The sequence below is a fragment of the Antechinus flavipes genome, chromosome 3 (genome assembly GCF_016432865.1).
Source record: "Antechinus flavipes isolate AdamAnt ecotype Samford, QLD, Australia chromosome 3, AdamAnt_v2, whole genome shotgun sequence".
NCBI lineage: Eukaryota > Metazoa > Chordata > Mammalia > Dasyuromorphia > Dasyuridae > Antechinus > Antechinus flavipes.
In genome coordinates this window covers 546,887,968-546,908,989 of record NC_067400.1, presented here as the reverse complement: position 1 = coordinate 546,908,989, position 21,022 = coordinate 546,887,968, and the positions used below count along the sequence as shown (strand labels likewise).

At 34.5% G+C, this 21,022-nt stretch overlaps 1 long non-coding RNA gene across 1 annotated transcript in view; it reads right to left on the bottom strand.

Annotated features, from left to right (window-relative positions):
- Positions 1-4,737: 4,737 nt before the first annotated feature.
- Positions 4,738-21,022, bottom strand: part of LOC127555231 (uncharacterized) — a 47,724-nt gene continuing 31,439 nt past the window's right edge. Inside the window, exon 2 of the long non-coding RNA XR_007952191.1 lies at positions 4,738-6,539. This is a non-coding gene — a long non-coding RNA (uncharacterized LOC127555231). The remainder of the gene's footprint in view (positions 6,540-21,022) is intronic.

Here is a 21,022-nt window from a genome sequence, read left to right as displayed (position 1 = left end):
GGGTTAAAACAGAGAGCCTATGGCCATAAGGTACTGAAGACTCAATGTACAACTAACGAGCAAAAAACGTATCTTCCTGACCCAAAGGAGCTCTTTTGCCTGACTGCTTGGTGGCTCTATCATTCCATCTCCCATGTTCATAACCTTGGGATTTAATTTGATTCTTCCCTCTTCTTTCCTTTTCCCATTCAATCAATTATCTGGTATTGCAGATTATACCTCCACAATTTCCTCACATGTGCCCTTTCCTCTGTGTTCCCACTGGCACCTCACTAGTATGAGCTCTCTTCACTTCACATCTCCATCTTTTAACCTTCTTCAAGTCATCCTTCCTACAATTGCTTTATGCAAATCAGGTCATTTGTCAGTTCAGAAATCTTTAGTAGTTTCCTATTAATCACTAAGTAAAATTATTCTTTTGGAAAGACACCATGGTATCAAACTGAAGAAAATTGTGAATTTGAGTCAACATTAATTCACACTGGTCCTCTGCTTGTGGTCCTCTATATACATCAGCCAAATTGAACTGCTCTTCATTTCCCAACCACAGCCCATGTTGTCCCACTTCTCTGTATTTGTCTATATCATCCCATGTGCCTGATATGTCCTTCCTCACCATATTTATTTGGCATAATGTTAGTTATCTTTTGAAATACAATTCAAAAACTACATTATCCATAAAGCTTTGTTTGATTCTCACTACTGGGAACAGCTTTCATATTGTACTTTCTTTGTATCTTTCTAATATACTTATTTTTTATTATGCATAATACCTAACTTTGGGTACGTGATTTAGTTTACTAAACTATAAGATTTATGAAGACAGGGACTGTGTCTTGACTAAACTTTCCATATTTCCCAAAGCCCAGCACTGTGTTCTATAAAGTAAGTTTTATAGTAAGGAATCTAATACATGCTTATTGGATTAGATAAATTCATGTCTCCAGCTAGGCAGTGCTAGCTTCTTGAGGTGACTGCTGTGTTCTGCATTGCTGGTTTCTAAGCAAGAATTTTCAAGCTCTGGATTTGGACCACAAAATAGACACACTCTAAAAGTAGAAAAGCCTGTGAATCAGGCTTCACTAAATATGTCTAGAAAGATACCATACTCCTCAACTGATAAATGATCAAGGATATGAGACAATTTTCAGATAAAAAAGTTAAAGCAATCTATAATCATATGAAAAATTACTTTAAATCACTATTGATTAGAGAAATTCAAATTAAAGCAACAAAGCAACTCATACCTCTCAAACTGGCTAAGATGACAGGAAAAAATAATGATAATGTTGAAAGGGGTATAGGAAAACTGGGACATAATACATTGTCGGTGGAGTTGTGAAATGATCCAACCATTTTGGAGAGCAATTTGCAAATATGCCCAAAGGACTATAAAATGGTATATATCATTTGATTCAGCAGTGCCACTACTGGGCCTGTATCCCAGAGAAGTAATAAAAGAGAAAACGAATCTACATGTGGAAAAAAAGTTTATATAGTATCTCTTTTTTATGGTGACAAAGAATTGGAAAATGAGTAGGTGCCCATCAATTGGTGAATGGCTAAATAAGATATGGTATATGAATGTAAGAGAATATTATTGTTCTATAAAAAATTATGAACAGGCTGATTTTAGAAAGACCTAGAAAGAGTTATATGAACTCATGCTGAGCAAAACAAACAGAAACAGAAAAAAAATTGTACACAACAACAGCAAGATTGTGTGATGATCATCTATGACACCATATTTGCTTCTTCTCAGCTATTCAGTGATCCAAGGCAATCCCAATAAATTTAGGATAGAAAACACTATCCAAATACAGAGAGAGAAGACTGAAAGTAATGCTAGGTTCACTTTTCTTCTTTTTCTTCTGTTTCTTTCTCTCTTATGGTTTTTCTTTTTTGTTCTGATTTTTCTCTCCCAACATAATTCACAAGGAAATATGTAAAAAAAAAAAAAAAAAAAAAAAAAAAAAAAAAAAGAATGTGCATGTATTTAAAAAAAATGTTGTTTCTACATGTAACTGGGGGAAAAAAATTAAAAAAAAAAAAAGAAAAGAAAGACACTATAAAGGCCTCTTAGCTTCCAGAATGCTCTAGGAAGATGGAATGTCTTGTAAAATATCAAATCCAGGTCTTATTTTCATTGGACTGTCACATGTGAACCAACTCTTATATTAAAGGGCAGGACAAGATGAACAACCACAAGATGAGAACAAAGATAAAAGAAGGAAGAACAATAATGTGGCCTACCTGTGAACTACAGGGAAACCACAGCTATATGACAGAATATTCTGTTGCGGCTTAATTAACAGAAGGGTCAGCTCTTTTCAGTGTAGGTTATTAGAACAAGGAACCTGGGTACTTGGGATTGCAAGTCCTGATTCTATAATTTTCTATTTGAAGTCTACTCTAGCAAATCACTTAATCTTGAACCTCCATTTGTCTTTATGTTAAGTAGAAAGAATAGTACTTACATATCTCAAACGAAATGGTGCTTTATATAAAGTGCTTTATAATCTTAAAGTACTACAGAAATATGTAACAATAAAATAATAATAAAATAACAACAAAAAATAACATCTAGATAGCAAAGATCCTTATATAAGTTATGTCTTTTGAGTCTTACAACCATGGAAGGAAGGTAATATTATTATCCTCATTTTACAGATGAAGAAACTGAAGCTGAGAGGTTAAGTGACTTGTCCAGGATCACTTATAGCTAGTGCCTGAGGTACAATTTGAATTCAAGACTTCCTGATTCCAATCCAGCATTCCACCTATTGTGTTACCTGGCTGCCTAGCACTATCATCATCATTGTCTTAATTATTAATCTCAAACAAAGATAAAAGCAGTCTATGGTACAAGTCAGGAGAGACAAAGACAGGACTATATAATAGCAGTTAAAGCCCCAAACCACAACACAATCTCAATGCATCTACCAATTTAGCCTCCTCAGTCATACCTCCAAACAGAGAGAGACCCTCATTTTTATCATACAAAGTACAATTATATATATGTATCTTTAAACTTACATGTAGACAGATGAATACAAAAAGCCTTGTTGAAGATTCCATCCAGCTTTAGAGATCAGTAAATGACCCAATTTCTTTAGACAAGGAAAGTAATCTCACAAGTATTTTGTATAATTCCTCATTATCAAAGAGCATTTATTTAAAGACTACGATATGTACCTTGTGTCTTGTTGTCTTGTTAAACCTAACATATCAAAAACCAAATTCATGAACTCTTCCCCTAGACTACCTTCACTTTGAGACTTTCAGACTTCTGTCAGTCTCCTAATCACTAAGGATCAAACCACTGGAGTCAGCCTTGATTCTTTCCTATTATTTTTTTTATAAAACTATACTTAAGTTCAGTTTATTCTTCTATAAAAATGCAAGCTCATTTAGGCTTTATTTTTGACTTAAATACTTTGCACCTAGTATAAGGCTTTTCAACATAGTATGTGCTTAATAAGTGTCTGTTGAAGAAGAGACCATAGAAGTGTTCTAATTTAATATTACTCCCAACTCACTTGGGATTTAGCATATGATACCTGATGGGCAGCTAAATGGCAAAATGAATAAAGTCCAAGACCTGGAGTCAAATTCAGCCTCAGGTACTCATTAGCTATGTGATTCTGGGAAAGTCACTTAACTCTGTTTGACTTAATTTCCTCATTTGTAAAATGAGCCAGAAAAGGAAAGGCATACCACTCCAGTATCTTTTTCAGGGAACCCCCAAACGTAGTTGCAAAGAGTTAGACATGACTGAACAACAAAAACACCTGGTATTATTGCCTTTTTCTAATGCATATAATCCATTTTCCAAGTTAGACTATAAATTCCTCTACAAGGCAGAAGTATGTATTATGTGTCAGACACTATGCTAAGTGCTTTACAAATCTTATTTGGTCCCATAAGACATGATCCATATTTTATTCACCTTATATGGCCTGATTTCAGGATTATTATGGGCAATTCATAACCTTCTTTATATCAAACCATCTATTCTGCAATCTCCTCTCCCAATCATTTCACAACCCTTTCTTTGAGAATAGGATTCAGATCAACACTACATTCCTGGTAATCAATTGTTCTATGACTCTACTAATCTTTCACTCTGACTTTTCTGTCCCAGATATCCTCCCTGGCTACTATTCTTCTCCCTCTATGTTTTATCTTTACCTATTAGAATGTAAGCTCCATGAGATCAGGAACTGTCTTAATTATGTTTATCTCCAATGCAAACTATTGTGCCTAAAACACATTAAGTGCTTAATAAATGATTTTCATTCAATATGTTCCCATACCTCTAGCACTAACATAGTGTGTTTCGCAAAATGTTTGCTAATAATAATAATAAAATTAATATTTTTTCAAATATTCATATACTTTAGCACATATGATTTTTCTTTGTGGTAGAAAGTAAAAGATGTAGTATATGAATTGACTATACATATAAAATGGAGATAAGAGAATTTCCCTGCTAGGCAAGAAAATGTTCAAGAAGCTGGATAGCATAACAAGAGGTTAGTGAGTTTTGTGGGAGAAGATACAACTGACCAAAAACATGGATCCTTGCAGATGACATCATAAGAATAGTACAAAAAGATAAAGGAATAAGTAAACAACATTTTCTAGCAACAAATAATATTATTCTAGTATTATGAAGAACAAATTTGAGGAAATTAAGTCCAGTTAAATTCCTTTCAACAAACACACTTTATAAAGTACAATTTAATTCCACAAACATTTATTAAGCACTTAGCATTTATTTAGCACTGTGCCAAACACTAAGGGAAAAAAAGATAGAAATAATCAGGATTTTGCCTTCAAGGAAACTATGTTCTGGGAAGAAGGGAAAGTCATACTACTTACAAAGTGAATATATATGAAGTAATACAAAATAATTTCAAGAGAAAAATCATAACAAAACGGGATTAGAAAAGGCTCACTATGGAAAAGGCTCCAAGAAAGAGCAGAACTTGGAAGAAATATGAAAGGATTTTAAGGAGCAAGGATTGGATTTGACACATGGGAAACAATTTGTATAAATGTAAGGAAGCATCTTAAATCCAACACATCTGAAACAGAACTCATTATCCTTCCCCTACTTTATTTCCCCTTCTTTCTAACTTCCCTTTCACTGTTAAGAGTACTACCATCCTCAGGGTCCCTTTGCTCACTCTCCCTCATCCCTCACATCTACTTTGTTCTTAAATCTTATTGATGCTGCTTTCATAGCATCTCCCATAAATCCTTTCTACTACCACTGTGCCACACACTACTGCAGCAGCACTTTCACTTGCTGATCCTGTGCCTATAATACTTTCCTTCCTTCCTTTTGCCTCCAGACTTTTCTGGATTCCTTCACATTCCAGCTGAAATCCCAAATCCAAGCCTTTCTTGATCCCCAGCAATTCTAGTGCCTATTTATTCTGATATTATCAGAATTTATCATTTATCCAATTTATTTTTTATGTAGTTGCTTTGCAGGTTGTCTCCCCCATTAGACTGTGATTTCCCTGAGATTACGGGCTGTCTTTTGCCTTTGTTTGTAACCCCAGTGCATAATACAGTTACCTGAATACAGGTGTTGTTAATCGATTAACTGAGTTACTGGAGGCAGAATGTGCAATATCAGGAATAAAGAAAAGATAGTCATTCAGTTTATCTTAAAACTGAGAATATCTGAAGATGAATAAAACACAGTCTTTGCCTTCAAGGAGTATACACAGATGATTTTAATACAAAATTAAAAAGTAAAATGGAAATCCCACTGACTCTGAAGCCAGAGAATCAAAATTCAACATCTCTGACTTTTACTACTTTTGTCACTTTAGGGCAGTCACTGTAATTCCTCAATTTCTTAATTTGTAAAATGAGGAAATTAGGCAAAAGAATCATTAAGGTTATAAATCTAGCTCTATGATCCTATGATCAACAATAATTCTATGACTGTGATTTCATGAAACATTAAGTCTCCAAGAGTTGTCACTGTGTGAGGTTCAGGAAAAATGATTGTTTTCAACCTAAGGATCCTGGAAAGTTTTGAGGAAAAAGTGGTATTTGATTTGAGGGATAAGTGGGACTTTAGCTAGCAGAGTTGAAAGAAGGGTATGGCAGGCACAAGGAATAAGCAAAGGCATGGAGGTGAGAAAATAAGGCACAAGAACAAAAAGACAGGCGTAGAGTCGGTAGGGAGAGAGTTACACATACATGAAACTATAATACATGAAGGCCAAGGGAAACATTGTCCCTGTCTCCCCAATTCCCCCAGGCCAATCCCTGGTTACTCTGCATTCCTTTGGAGCCAAACCACTGCTCTGCATCTTGATGGGGGACCTCCTGGAGCAGTCTGGTTTGAAAAAGGGTGGAGGAGAAATAACAGAAGGGGTCATGGCTCTCAGCGGGCCAGAAGATGCATGACTATTTATGAGAGGAAGCCCTTTTCCCTATCATCCCCACAGCTGCGAAGTCCGTGGGACTGCTTTTTCCCAATGCACCATTCGGTGGATAGACTTGGCATCCATCTAGAAGAAAGCAGAAAATGGTGTTACAAAGGCCTTGACTCACCCCATCCCCCCACGCCCCATGCCAGCTGCCCCTGTACACATCATTTCCTCCTCCTCTGAAGTAAAAGGTCAGCCTGTGATGCTTCTGCCAATTTTTTAAAACCAAAAAAAAAAAAAAAAAAAAGTGCCCTTCAGCAAGAGGGGGTGGAGATATATATTTTTTTTAATAAAAGAAATAGCAGAAAAAGAACACATGGGAAAAGATACCCTGAAGTTGGCTTCAGAATTCTAGACTATGTGTATTTTTTGTGATTTTTTTTAAAAATTAAGACAAAATGAGAGGAGCTGTTTCATGCCAAGTTAGTGTGGCTCTTTAGAAAATGACACATTCCTCTCAGAGGAAACTCATGCTTTAAGTTTATATAATGGTCATAGTGGTGATGATAATAGCCCAATTGTTAGGATGTTTAAGTCAGTCAATTCAACAAATATTTTTAAGACCTACTTACATAAGATACCCTATTAGTCTCTAGAGATACAAAGGCAAAAGTGAAATTGTCTCCGTCATCAGTGAACTTGCAGTCTGCTGGGAGACCCAATAGACAGACAGTATAGATAGACAGTTAAGTAAAAAAAAAAAAAATGCATTTGACAATTGACGGGATAGGGAGACTGACAGCAAAGCCACAGACAGCAATGGGGCAATATTCTGTGCTACAACACGGCTCAGTTGGACAACTGAGGAAAGAATGAAATGGGGAAGGACGTGTGTGTGTGTGTGTGTGTGTGTGTGTGTGTGTGTGTGTGTGTAGTAAGTATGGAGTATTCCACTCCACCTAAGGGAAGGAGACCAGTTCCCAGTTCAGCTTCATCCAAAGAGTTGGCTCCTGGATGTAGTCTCGAAGGAAGTCGAGGTTCCAAGAAGCAGAAATGAAGAGGGGCTGTACTCCAGACACAGCAAGGGAGCTGGCCTAGGCACAGGCCTTAGAGTTAAACAGAATTGAATTCTGGAAACACCTAGGAAGCTCAGTTGGATGTGTGAAGGGAAGCAATATTACCAACAAAGTCCACTAGCAAGAGATAGAAAGAGAAATTCTATTTATTTAAAATAACTGCAGACAATATAAAATATTTGGGAATAAATCTACCAAGACAAACCCAGAAACTACATGAAAACAATTATAAAACACTTTTCATAAAAATAAAGTCAGTTTGGAAACAATTGAAAAATATTTGTTGTTCATGAGTAGGCCAAACCAACATAATGAAAATGATCATTCTACCTATATTAATTTATTTATTCCGTGCTCTATCAAGGAAATCAATTTTTAAAATGTGAAAGAAGGTAGTTTAACAGTACCAAATCTCTAACTATATTACAAAAGTAATCATCAAAACAATCTGATATTGGCTAAGAAATCATGGCATATAGAAGAATAGATTAAACATACAATTTATTCAGTAGTTTTTTTAGTCATGTCTGATTCTGATCTCACTTGGAGTTTTCTTGGTAAAGATAGTAGAATGGTTTGCCATTTCCTTCTCCAGATCATTTTACAGATGAGGAAACTGAGGCAAACAGGGTTAAGTAACTTGCCCAGAGTCACACAGTGAGGAAGTATCTGAGACTAGATTTGAACTTAGGAAGTCTTCCTAACTCCAGGCCTGGCACTCTAATCACTGAACAAGCTAGTTGCCACAGAAAAGAACACACAATAATACAGAATCATAATAATCTAGTAGTTAATAAATGTAAATATCTAAGCTGTGGAGACAAGAAATCTTAAACAAAAATTACTGGGACAATAAAGTAGTTTAACAGAAACAAGGTATAGAACAACATTTCACATCATATATCAAGGTAAAGTCAAAATGGGTATGTGATTTAGACAAAAAGTGATAGATATCATTAGTAAATTAGGGAAGCACAGAATATTCTACTAGTCAGATTTATGGGTAAGGAAAAATTATGACCAAAAACCAAACAAGATTTTTAGAAGGAGAGCTTTTAATTATATCAAATTTAAAAGATTTTATATAAATAAAATCATGTAGCCAAGAGTTCAAGGAAAAAAGGAAACTATGGGAAAAAATGGCAACAAATTTCTTTGATAAAGGCCTCATTTCTCAAATGTATAGAGAACAGAATTAAATTTATAAGAATATAAGTCATTCTGCAACTGATAAATGGTTAAAGAACATGAACAGGCAGTTTTCAAATAAAACAATCAAAACTATTTATAGTCATATAAAAAATGCTCTAAATCACTATTGATTAAAGAAATGCAAATTAAAACAACTTTAAGGTACCACTTCATATTTATTAGATTGACTATTGTGACAGAAAAGGAAAATTATAAATGTTGGAAGGGATATGGAAAAATTGAACAATAATGCACTATTGTTAGAGTTGTGAACTGATCCAAGCATTTTGGAAAGCAATTTGAAACTATACCCTTGGATCCAGCAATACCACTACTGTTTCTATACAAATTAAAGAAAAAGGAAAAGGACTTATATGTACAAAAATATTTATATCAAATTTAGTGGTAGCAAAAATTGGAAATTGAGGGGGTACTCATCAATTGGGGAATGTGACAGAATATTATTGTACTATAAGAAATGATAAAGAGGAGTGGTTTCAGAAATCAGTGAAAGATCATATGAACTGATGCAAAGTGAAATGAGAAGAACTAGGAGAAGACTGTGAACAATATGCCAGCAATGTTGTAATTTTGATCAACTATGAAAGACTTGCCTACTCTGATCAATACAATAATCCAAAGCAATTCTAAAGGACTCATGATGAAAAAATGTTATCTATCTCCAGGGAGAAAAGTGATGTATTCTGAGTGCAAACTGAAATATAATTTTCTGTTTTATTTTTGCTTTTTAAAAATAGCTAATATGGAAATAGTTCTGCATGATTGCAAAGTATAATTGATATCATATTATTTGCTTTCTCAGTGGAGAGATGGATAGGATGAAGGAAAAAAATTGGAACTCAAAATGTTAAAAGAAAAGTGTTAAAAATAAATAATAAATCTCTCCTAAGTATGGCTTCAACCTTACTTTCCAATCTTATTATTATTATATTATTTTCTTTCACATACTCTACAATTCAACCAAACTATACTACTTACTAGCTATTCCCCAAACCCAGCATGCTATCTTCTACTTCAGTGCATTTAAAAATTGTCCTCACCCTAACCCCTCAGGCCCACCACAGCACCTCTCAAAGGCTAGAATGCATTCCTCCATCATTTCTACCTCTAGAATCTTTGGCTTCCTTCAAGACTTAGCTCAAATGCCATCCCTTCCTTCACCATTCTTCCAAGTGGTTAGTTTTCTATCTTCTAATTACTTTGTACATATTTATCTGTGTACATACTGCATTTCCTCAAGAGAATATAGGTTTTTAGAGGACAGTAACCATCTCATTTTTGCTTTCATGTCCCTAGTGCTTGCCTAGGACACATAACTTGCCCATGGTCACACAGCCATTACAGCAGAAGTATGACTTGAATACAGCTCTTCTTGCCATCCACTTATATCCACTAAACAAGTAACCCCTACCCCTTACATATAATAAGTCTTGGTTGAATTGAATTTATTTGAATGCCAAATGTGGGACAGAGAAGAATAATAGGAATTCATAAAGGGAGAAGAGGTATAAGATCCATGGATATTAAGAAAGTCTATTGTCACTTAGCCAGTCCAGTGGACTTGCCTCATAACATATTTCATATATGGGAACCAGGAGCAAACTAGCTCAGCTAAAGCAGCTCCAATAGGCTAGATTGAATATGACTTATTAAATTTCCCTATGTCATGCCCTATACTGGGGCATTCTGTATGTGGATCCCTATGTAGTAAAAACCATAAATAATGACTTGGTGACAACAAACCCAAGGAGAAAATATGGTTCAGCAGAAATGACATTGAATCCAGAGTCAGAGGACTTTTATCTGTGTGACCTTCAACAAATCACTTTATCTCTTCGAACATCAATGTCCTCATTTGTAAAGTGAGAGAACTGGGTTGGAGTTGGGTTTCTATGACCTTGTATTTTTTAAAAACATTTTGATAATTTTATTTTATGTAATGTAGTTCCTTTGTAATTATATATGTATGTGTATGCTTACATATTTTTTGAATTGTATGCACAATAAAAACATTCTGAGAATGTTCAACAAACTGCTGAAGAGGTCCATTATACCAAAAAAGGCTAAGAATCTAAGAAAGACTTATCTTCAAGGTATTATCTGGTTCTAACTTACACTCCTATGATCTATGAGCTTGGGGAATGTGAGGATGGGAAGGAAAAGCACTACCACTCACACCATATATCATAACACACTTGCCACCCAACCTCCCTGAGGCTGCATGCAGTTCTTTCCCCGCCCATAAAATAGATCTCCTACCCAAAAGAAAAATACTTTCTGCTGATTTAATTCTATCTCCTCCATAGCCAAAATGGTAGCTAATCTGTGCATCTTCGAAAGCACTCATTTGTCAATGTATCCCCCAGGAACTTAAAACCAAAATAGTCAATAGTTCTTCTCATCAATTGTTTCTGCAGCTGCAAGAGCTGCCAAAGGAGCTTTCTAAAAGCATCCATACTCATTCCCTGCCACCTCGCCCTCACAGTCCCCTAGCTTTCTGAGAGTGCAGAGGACTCAGGGATGAGAGTTTGGGTAGGCAAAGAGGCAAAAGCAGAAAAATGTTTAAGATGCAGGAAGAGAAGCAAGATCTGGCAGAGATTTTGGGTCTAACAATAGACACACACAATACAAGGGCGAGTTCTAATCCTCTGTTCTGGGTGTAGGAAGGCTACATGACCAAGGAGGATCCCATGTGAATTCTGTCCCTGAAAAGGACAGGAGCAGAATATTAGGATCAGGTTTTCACAAGGTGATCCTTGAAGAATGGGTCAAAGCTGAATAATTAATAAATTGAAGACACAGCATCTTTGACTGAAATTATCTTAATGCTACTAAGTACTTAAAAAACAAACAGAATTTCCAGTGTTACTCAAGTTTTGAGATTCAACAGCAACTTGTTTTAGATGGCTGTGTTCTTGTCTGAACGATGGTGCCCCTTTGGGAAATATGTATGTGTAAGCTGATAAAACATCAAGTTACCAAGATATCTCAAATCAAAACTTGCCATTTTGTTTTCTCTTCTTTAAAGATACCTATTCAACAGAGAGGACTGGCGAGACTTACATGAACTGATGCTGAGTGAAATGAGCAGAACCAGGAGATCATTATATACCTCAACAACGATACTGTTTGAGGATGTATTCTGATGGAAGTGGATCTCTTCGATAAAGAGAGCCTTAATTGATCAAAGATGGACAGAAGCAGCTACACCCAGAGAAAGAACACTGGAAATGAATATAAACTGCTTGCATTTTTGTTTTTCCTCCCGGGTTATTTATACCTTCTGAATTCAATTCTCCCTGTGCAACAAGAAAACTGTTCGGTTCTGCACACATATATTGTATCTAGGATATACTGCAACCCATTCAACATGTAAAGGACTCTTGCCATCTGGGGGAAGGGGTGGAGGGAGGGAGGGGAAAAATCTGAATAGAAATGAATGCAAGGGATAATGCTGTAAAAAATTACCCTGGCATGCGTTCTATCAATAAAAAATTATTTAAAAAAAATAAAGATACCTATTCATCCAATTTTGTTCTTATTTTTCACTTTTTAAAAATTAATTCTATTTGTATTTTTTTAATGGCAGAATATAATTCTTTACAGTGTGATTGAGGATGACCAATGAGAACTAGTCTGTGGAGTTTGTGCAGTAGACCATATCTGCAGAAAATCTAAGTGGTGGCTTGGTGAATAGGTTTTGGGAAATGTTTGATAGTGGTATAGGAGGGGCCCTGATTAGATTTGGAGCATATGAAGGTATTTTTTTATTATTTCTTAAACTTCCAGGTAAAGAAAAAGCACCTAGTTAGCACAGTGGATAGAGCACTGGGTTTGGAGTCAGGAAGGAATGATTTTAAATCCAGCCTTAGACACTTAACGACTGTGTGAACCTGGGCAAGTCTCTTAATTTTGATCTGCCTCAGTTTCTTCATCTGTAAAATGAGGGTAATAATAGTACCTACTTTCCAGGATTGCTGTGGATATCAAATATCATATTTGTAAATGCTTAGCACTGTGCCTATCACAGAGCTGGTAAATAATAATAATAGTAATAAATGCTTATTCCTTTCCTCCTCCTAATGCTGTTTTATTTCTTCATCCAGACAGCTATATGGCTATGAACACATGGTGCAACTATTTTATTAATCTTTTGTAAGTTTCTTTTTTCTTGATTTTAGGCAAATGAGTACTGGAGACAGAATCAACCAGGCCACAACCTTGTGAACTTCAAAAGTCAAAAGCATCATGAGAGACCCTGTAATAGAGGGCATAGAAAAGTTTGACAGTATTCTCAGCAGCCAGTCTAAAGGAGGAGCTGGTCTAGCGGAGTAACTCTTAGACCCATCACAGGAGACAATACTGTTTTCTGCAAGCAAGGGAACAACTAATTATACCTAGACTATGGAATCCCCCAAAAATGACCATGGGGAGGAGAGCGTTTGGAAGCAACCTCTTTCAATCTGAGTTTTTTCTCAGAGAAAGAGCAATAGAAATTTGGCAGGTTTTTGGATTTCAGGACCTACTATATTTTCTCTGTCAATATCCCAATATAAAAACTAATTTATATTCATTGAGTATTGGTGACTTGAAGGAGGTGGGAGCTTGGGGGAATACATCAGATAAGGACTCATGAAATAAAATATTCCCAATCCTTCCAGATACCTTATTATCCTGAGGTAGCAACAACCTTGCTCTGGGGACCTGAGTTGCTAATTTGCGTGTAGGTTGGTATAGTCTGTATGTGCTATGTTGGACCTCATCTGAGTGTCATTTGTAAGAACCCAGCAGAGAGATTCTCCACCTAGAACTCTCTTTACTAGGTTCTCTAGTGTGAGAAAGAAACTAAAGAAAAATTGTCTATTTTTTTCTCTTTTGGTTTATGATACAATTATATGATGAATTTTTTTCAATGATTACCTTTACAAATCACACTAATTTCTTTTGAAATAATTTTTGCATTGTCAGATGTTTAGCTCTGAAATCTATTGCATTACTGTACTCAGTAAAAAAAAAAAAATTAGTTAATATAAGAAGTATGGGTTTTACATCCCTAAATACTGAAACCTAGCTTATAAATGCTCAATTCTTTTCTTTTTCCTTTAACCAAATCCAGACTTCTTGTTTTATTGTAAGAACCTCAGGAAACTAGAAGTTTGTAAGCTTAAATCTGATCTGTAACTGTAGAGTATAAATGGGGATTCTTAAAGGAAGGAGTGAATGAATGCTACAATTAACTTCCTGGATCCAAAACTACTTTATTATACTTGATACCTGAATGTTCTATAAAAGTACCAGCCTAAATCAGTTTGATTTCTCACCAGATTGGTGAAGTTATTTCTAGTTGACTCCAGATATTAAATCCCTTTGGTAAGAAAGAACTCCATAGGTTTGAGAAGATTTTTAGGGAACAGGTTTCCTCCCCAAATGTTGGATTTTCTTTACCTTTTACTTTTTTATTGCCTTTGGGTTAGGAAAATATATATTGAACATTAAGACAGATATAAATTAAGTACAAAGAAAGTAAATTATTTCTAACAAATATTATTCAATGATCTTTTTTTGAATTAGAAAAACTCTATATTTGGGGGGCAATTGTGATTCCTGTACACGAGGGACTAGATGAGAGTTTTACCACACTGACTGTTTTGACATTCTTTCCTGAATGGCTTGGTTGGTTGGTTGTCAGAAAATATCAAAATGATATCATTATGTTGGAGATAAGGCAGTGCTTCTGACTATGGCTGATCAGACCTGAATGGTACTAGAAAAACAAGTGAAAGGACATTTGTCTGCCCTGAACCCCTGAGAACTGTTCTCGACAATGATATGGACAATGTGATAAAAGAAAGTACCCTGGCCAAATTGCCAAGTTGGGCATATTTTTAATGATATTTGGGATGGAAAGACTAAGAATTTAGAGGGACTGTTATCTTTACTCACACAAAATAAAGGACCAATCAATTAATGATCTGGGAAATTTAAGCCAAAGAAAATCCAAACAATTCAACTTTTACATGAAATATTCATACACAAAAATTAGACTAGTGTCTTTTTCTTTAATTATGTAGATAATTGTCTCAATTCTCCATTATGTCTAAACACAGTTTCATAATCAGCTAAAGATTTTTGGGGATAATAATGAAAGAACAATAATTGACTTGATACATTTCTGCTTCCCCTATCTGGTCATTTTTTTAATGGCTATAGTTGGACATGTTACTTTTCCTGTCTACCATCTTATCACTAATGAGCTCAGTTAACTAGTAGCCAAACAGAAAAGTGCAATCAACAATTATAGAATTAAAAGGGCCCTTATAAATTATGTAGTCTCTTATTTTATAGGCTGATTTCCAGAGAGGTGAAAGAACTCACATAATGTCACACAGCCAGTTAATGGAAAACTCGAAACTAGTTCCTCTCCAAACCTTCCTGATCACATCAATTAAGTACATTTTTCAACATGGTACCAATACCATAAGTGCCTGGCATTCAAGGAGGCAGAAAACTGCTATTGTTCAATTGGCTTTACTCATCGTCTTCCAGCTCAGATCTTCCTGGTGTAATTCTAAAATTAGCTGTCAAAAAAAGTACTATTCCATTTTCAGATTTGTTTGTTTTCCTGACTCACAGGTCAAGGGGACATCCTCTGTTTCTGCCTCCTTTCTCCCCCAAGAATTACTTGAAGGAAAAAAAAATATGTATCCACATATCCACGTGGGTGTGTATATATATACATATATAATGCCTCCTTTTCCTTATCAGAAGCCATGTTTCCTCATTTGTCACTGAGATCCCTCATGTGACTAAGGGGAAAACCGAAAACAGATGCTGTGGTTTGGGTGGGACAAAAAGAAGTTTCAGAAGATGGTCACTAAATCCCCAAGAAGCAGAGAATCTCTTTGTGAAATATGGTTGGGCGGCTGCTGAGCTATAGTTTCACATCTCATTCTTGATGACTCAAAAAGCTTTTCACCGTATCTTCCAACAAAACCTCAGTTAGCTGCTCCCACCTAGTTTATAAGTTTTTTGAGGACAGAGTATACATGTTATACTTCTTTCATATCCCCTAGAAGTGCCTAGCACCTTATAGATACTCGTCACATATTGTCTGACGTTATCACAGCAATTCTATGAGAAAGCCATTACATATAATTATTTTATAGAGAACAGAAGAACAGGTAAGGTAATTTTTTTTAGTCAGGGTACTAAAAATCATAAAGATATACTGTCTCTCAACCCCAAAGCTGAAAAATTTGACCTTAGCATCCATTAAGAATGTGATTGAAGTCTTCATAATATCTCTCTCATTATACTGTGTCTCTTCAGTTTCACTCTAGCCTTCTCAACTTGTCTAATTACCCTACATAATTTAACAAGTATCTGTCAACAATAGAACTTGCACATTTAATGTTGTTCAGTATCTATACCATCCATGTCATCTATTAGTTTTTTCTTCCAATACCCCAGCTTTGACCTGGGGAAGCTTTACCTGAAACCACACCCAGACTGATTCTCAGGTGATGAGGGTAGTTTCCATGCAACTCTCATCTCCTTTCACAGTTATACTTTTCTGAAGCAAAGAAGAGGTGAAGGGAATTATACAATCCCTTGGTCACACACTGAAATCAGTCTCCAATGATCTGACCAGGTATGGGAATCTTGACTAATTAAGTGCCACCTTCTATATATGTTTTGTCCTGAATCTTCTGGTTATTCACGGTTTTTCATCTTGATATCATCTTATATTTATTTTCAAATATACATGCTATTTTTCCCCTGGTAGGCTACAAGTTCCTTGAGGGAAGGGACTGTTTCTTTTTTAACTTTGTTTCTCTGGCATTTAGGAAAAATAAATATTTGATAAATGCTTATTAAATTGACCAAGGGACTACAAGAATCCTAAATCCCATTTCCAACAATCCAAAGCATAAAGAACTAAGGTCTATGGAAAGGATCATAGGATTGAATGCTAAAAAGGATTGTAGAGTTCACCTAGTCCAGGAATTCTTAAAAAATTTTGTGTGTCATTGGCCCCTTCTCAAATAAAATTCATAAGATTACAAAGGAAACAAAATATATTGAAACAAAAATGTAATTTTTTTCTCATTTAAATTCATGGACCTCCTGAAATCTCTCCACTGATATCATCTGTGGACCTCAGACTAAGAATTACTGATCTAGTCCATTTTATATATAAGAAACCTGTGGCACAAATGGAAAACTGAGTTGCCAAAATCATTTGGGTGGTAAGTAGTAGAGTCTGAATTTGAAGCCAGACTTTCTGATTCCAAATCTAATGTAATTTACTCCACCATTTTTCTTCTCCTGTCAACTTAGTATTTTTGCCTTTCCAGTGCTATGTCCTTAGTTTTTTACAGAATTATAGGCCTAAATGGAATTAGAGGTCATCTCACCCATTTTCATTACATTCTGCCTAGACCACCCCTTAGATACCATTATCTATTTAGATGTTATAGAAAGGATTGACTAAATCAGATGTACTTTAATGAACATTCAACATTTGGCAAATATGCCCATCGGGTATTATAATATGTCTCATTAGGTTGATAGGCTCATCTTGGCAGGGAAGTGAGTAATGAGGTAGAGCAATAATTTTGGAATAAAAGTTATTTGAATTCTGCAAACAGTGATTCATTATGCTGTAGGTACATTCCATCAGTGTCACAGCACAGGGATTTTTTTTTTATCTCTTTTTACTAGGTAAGGTGACCCTTTAATTCCTGCTACTAGGAAAGCTGAGGCTGGTGGATGGCTTGAGGAGTTTTGAACTACAGTAGGACTAAAACCAATCAGGTAGACATGAGAACTTATATACACATATGGTCAGATCCTTATAGCTGAGGGCCACCAGACTATAAAAGGAAGGGTGACCCACATCAGATACAAAGCAAATTAAAGTCATCACACCAATCAGCATTGAAATCTGGCCCGTGAGAGACCACTGCACTTGCAGACTGAGAGAGAAGTAAACAATCTCAAAAAAAATCTCTTTAATGCTATTTGGGTTTTATTGGACTTTTTCTTTTTACAAAAAACATTAGACGAGTCAGAATACATTATGTCCTTGCCTACTCAAAAGAAAAGGCTGCTAGGTATACAATAAATAGAGAGCTAGGCCTAAAATCAGGAGACTGATCTTCCTGAGACCAGTTGTAGCCTCAAACACTTACTACTTGTGTGAACCTGAGCAAGTGTGAACCTGTTTGCCTCAGTTCCTCATGTGTAAAATGAGCTGGAGAAGGAAAGAACAAACCATCTCCCTATCTTTGGGTAAAACCCTAAATGGAGTAACAGAGTAAGAAATACAACACTCAAACAATCAAAAGAAACATGACATTTGAAAGGAATAGACTGCTTGGAGTGTGAAATGGAATTTCTAAATGGAAAAACTGGCCTAATTTAATCCTTAAATACACTTTGATACTTCTCTGAACTCCCTGTGATATTTTAAACAGGTCTGTTTACAAAACCCAATGTGTTTCAGGGCTACTGTATCACAGAATCATAGAACTTCTGAAGTACTAAGTACAGCCATCTATCCAAATAATACCTGAAAAAGTTTCCCCTTTATTCCATTCCCCTAGAGTAGAAATCCAGCCTTTGTCCAAAGAATTCCAATGAGAAAAGACCTGTTACCTCTGAATATGCCTAATACATTTGGAGACAATTCTAATTGTTAATATGCTTTTTCTCATTGAACCAAAATTTGCCTTCCCCTCTTCAAAAACTTCTAGCTTCTCTTACCACTGGAGTCACACAGAACAAGTCCCTCTTCCCTTTTCAATCCTTAAAGAAAATTGTCATATTCATACCTATAGCTTTCTTCTCCAGATTAAGTACTTCTTGATTCTTCATATTACTCTCATATGACATAATCTAGAAGGCTTTCACCATTCTGGGAGCCTCTAGAAGATGCTTAATTATCAATGTCCTTCCTAAAATGTAGTATTAGAAGTAAAATGATTTTAAGATTTTTTTTTTTTTGGCTGAAGCAACTGAAGTTAAGTGACTTGTCCAGCTAGTCACACAGCTAGTAAGTGTTAAGTGTCTGAAACCAGATTTGAACTCTGGTCTTCCTGCCTTCAGGGCTGTTGCTCTATTCACTAGGTCACCTAGCTGCCCATAAGATTTATTTTAACATTTAAACATGAATTTAACATTAACAGCCTGGAGCAAACAATTATCATAATTGTGAATGAGATAGAACTCACTTGTAAAACAGAAAAGGTTAGGAAAATATGTTATAAAATGAAATTGAAAAACATTGTTTATAGGAAACACACTTGAAATGTAGAAATTCACATAGGGTTAAAATAAGGGACTGGAGCAAATCTATTATGCCTCCAATGCAAAAAAAGCAGAAATAATAATTATGATCTCAGACATGAAACATCAAATATAATCTTTATTTAAAAAGATGAAGAGGGAAACAACATTTCACTAAAAGATAACACACAGGAGGAATTTATTTAAACATGTAACTTATATAAGCACCCAATGGCAGAGTATAAATACATAAGGGAAAATTAAATTAATTTTAAGGAGAAATACTGAATAAAACTATAATAATGGAGGACATCAATTTACCCCTATTAATCCTAGATAAATCTAATCAAAAAGAAATGAGGAAGAAGTTAAGGACTTGAATAGAATTGTAGAAAAATTAAATATCAGAGATCTCTGGCAATTACTGAATGGAAAAAAAGTACATATATGCCTATATACATCTTTTTTTTAGCTGTGTATATGTAGCATTTTTGCATACAAGAAAAAACAGAAACAAATGCACAAAAGCAAAATTATTATATATATCCTTTACTGATCAAAATGCAAAGAAAATCATTTTAAGCAAGAGGCTACTAAAGAAATATTAAAAATCAACTGGAGAGTAAACAATTTAATCCTAAATGACTGGTGAGTCAAAATACAAAACATGGAAACCACAAATAATTTCATTAAAATAATCAAAATAATGAAAAAAAATCCCAATTTTTTCATGCAACCCAAACAATTATTAGGGGAAATTTATATCTTTAAAACTTTTATTGAAAAAAAGAGAAGACTAAATGAAAAAACAGGTAATGCAACTAAAAATATATCAGAAAAACATCAAATTTAAACCCCAAGTTCAACATCAAAATAGAAATCCTGAAAATTAAGGAAATAATTCATAAAATTGAAAATAAAAAGACCCATTGAATTCATAAACATGTTTAGGAGCTGACTTCTCAAAAAATATAAAATAAAAAGTTAATTTTATTAAAAGGAAAAAAAATCAAATTACTAGTATCAAAAATGAAAAGGAGAATTTGTAAGAAAAGAAGATATAAAAGATATTATCAAAAATTATTTGGCCCAAATATGCCAACAAAACCAACAACTTAAGTGAAATAAATCAATATTTTAAAAAAAATATAAGAAAACTAAATTAACAGAGCAAGAAATAAAGAATTTAAAAAACTGAATTTCAGAAGAAAAAATTGGATGTCTAAACTTCCAAAGAAAAAACTTCAGAACCAAATGCAATCACAAGCTAATTCTAAAAAGCATTCAAAGTTCAACTAATTTCAATGTTACAGAAATAGTTTTCAAAAACAGCAAAAGAAGGGATTCTACCAAATTTCTTCTGTGAAACAAATATGGTCTTGACATACAAAAGGAAAATCAAAATAGAAAAAAAATCAAACTATAGATCAATATATCTAATGAACATAGATGCAAAAAAATTAACTTAAATATTAACAAATCAGCTAACACAACTTATTCCAAAGATTATACATTATGACCAAGTTGGATTTATACCAGGAATGTGATTCAGTATAAGAAAAACTATAAACTTATATAAACTATAAGCATATAAGTAACAAAATCAATTTTTAAAATCATATGATTATATCAAGAGTTGCAACAAAAAATCCTTTTAACAAAATATGATAGTTATTTCTGTTTAAAAAATAAAACTAGAAATTGGACCTTTCTTTTAAATTATGTATATATCTAATTCCAAGAGCTATCATTACATATAACAGAGATACAATAAAATCCTCTCCAATAAATTATGGGTTGAAAGAATGTTCATTGTCACCACTTCTATTTGACAGAGTACTACTAGAAATGCTGGCTTTAATAAAACAAGAAAAAAAGTTGAAGGAATAATTAAAGGTAAAAAAAAAACAATATTATCACATTTTACAAATCATATGATTGTATAGGCATACCTCAGAAATATTGTGTATTTGGTTCCAGACTATAGTCTTAAAGCTAATACCACAAAAAAAAGAGAATCACGAGATTTTTTTTTTGGTGTCCCAC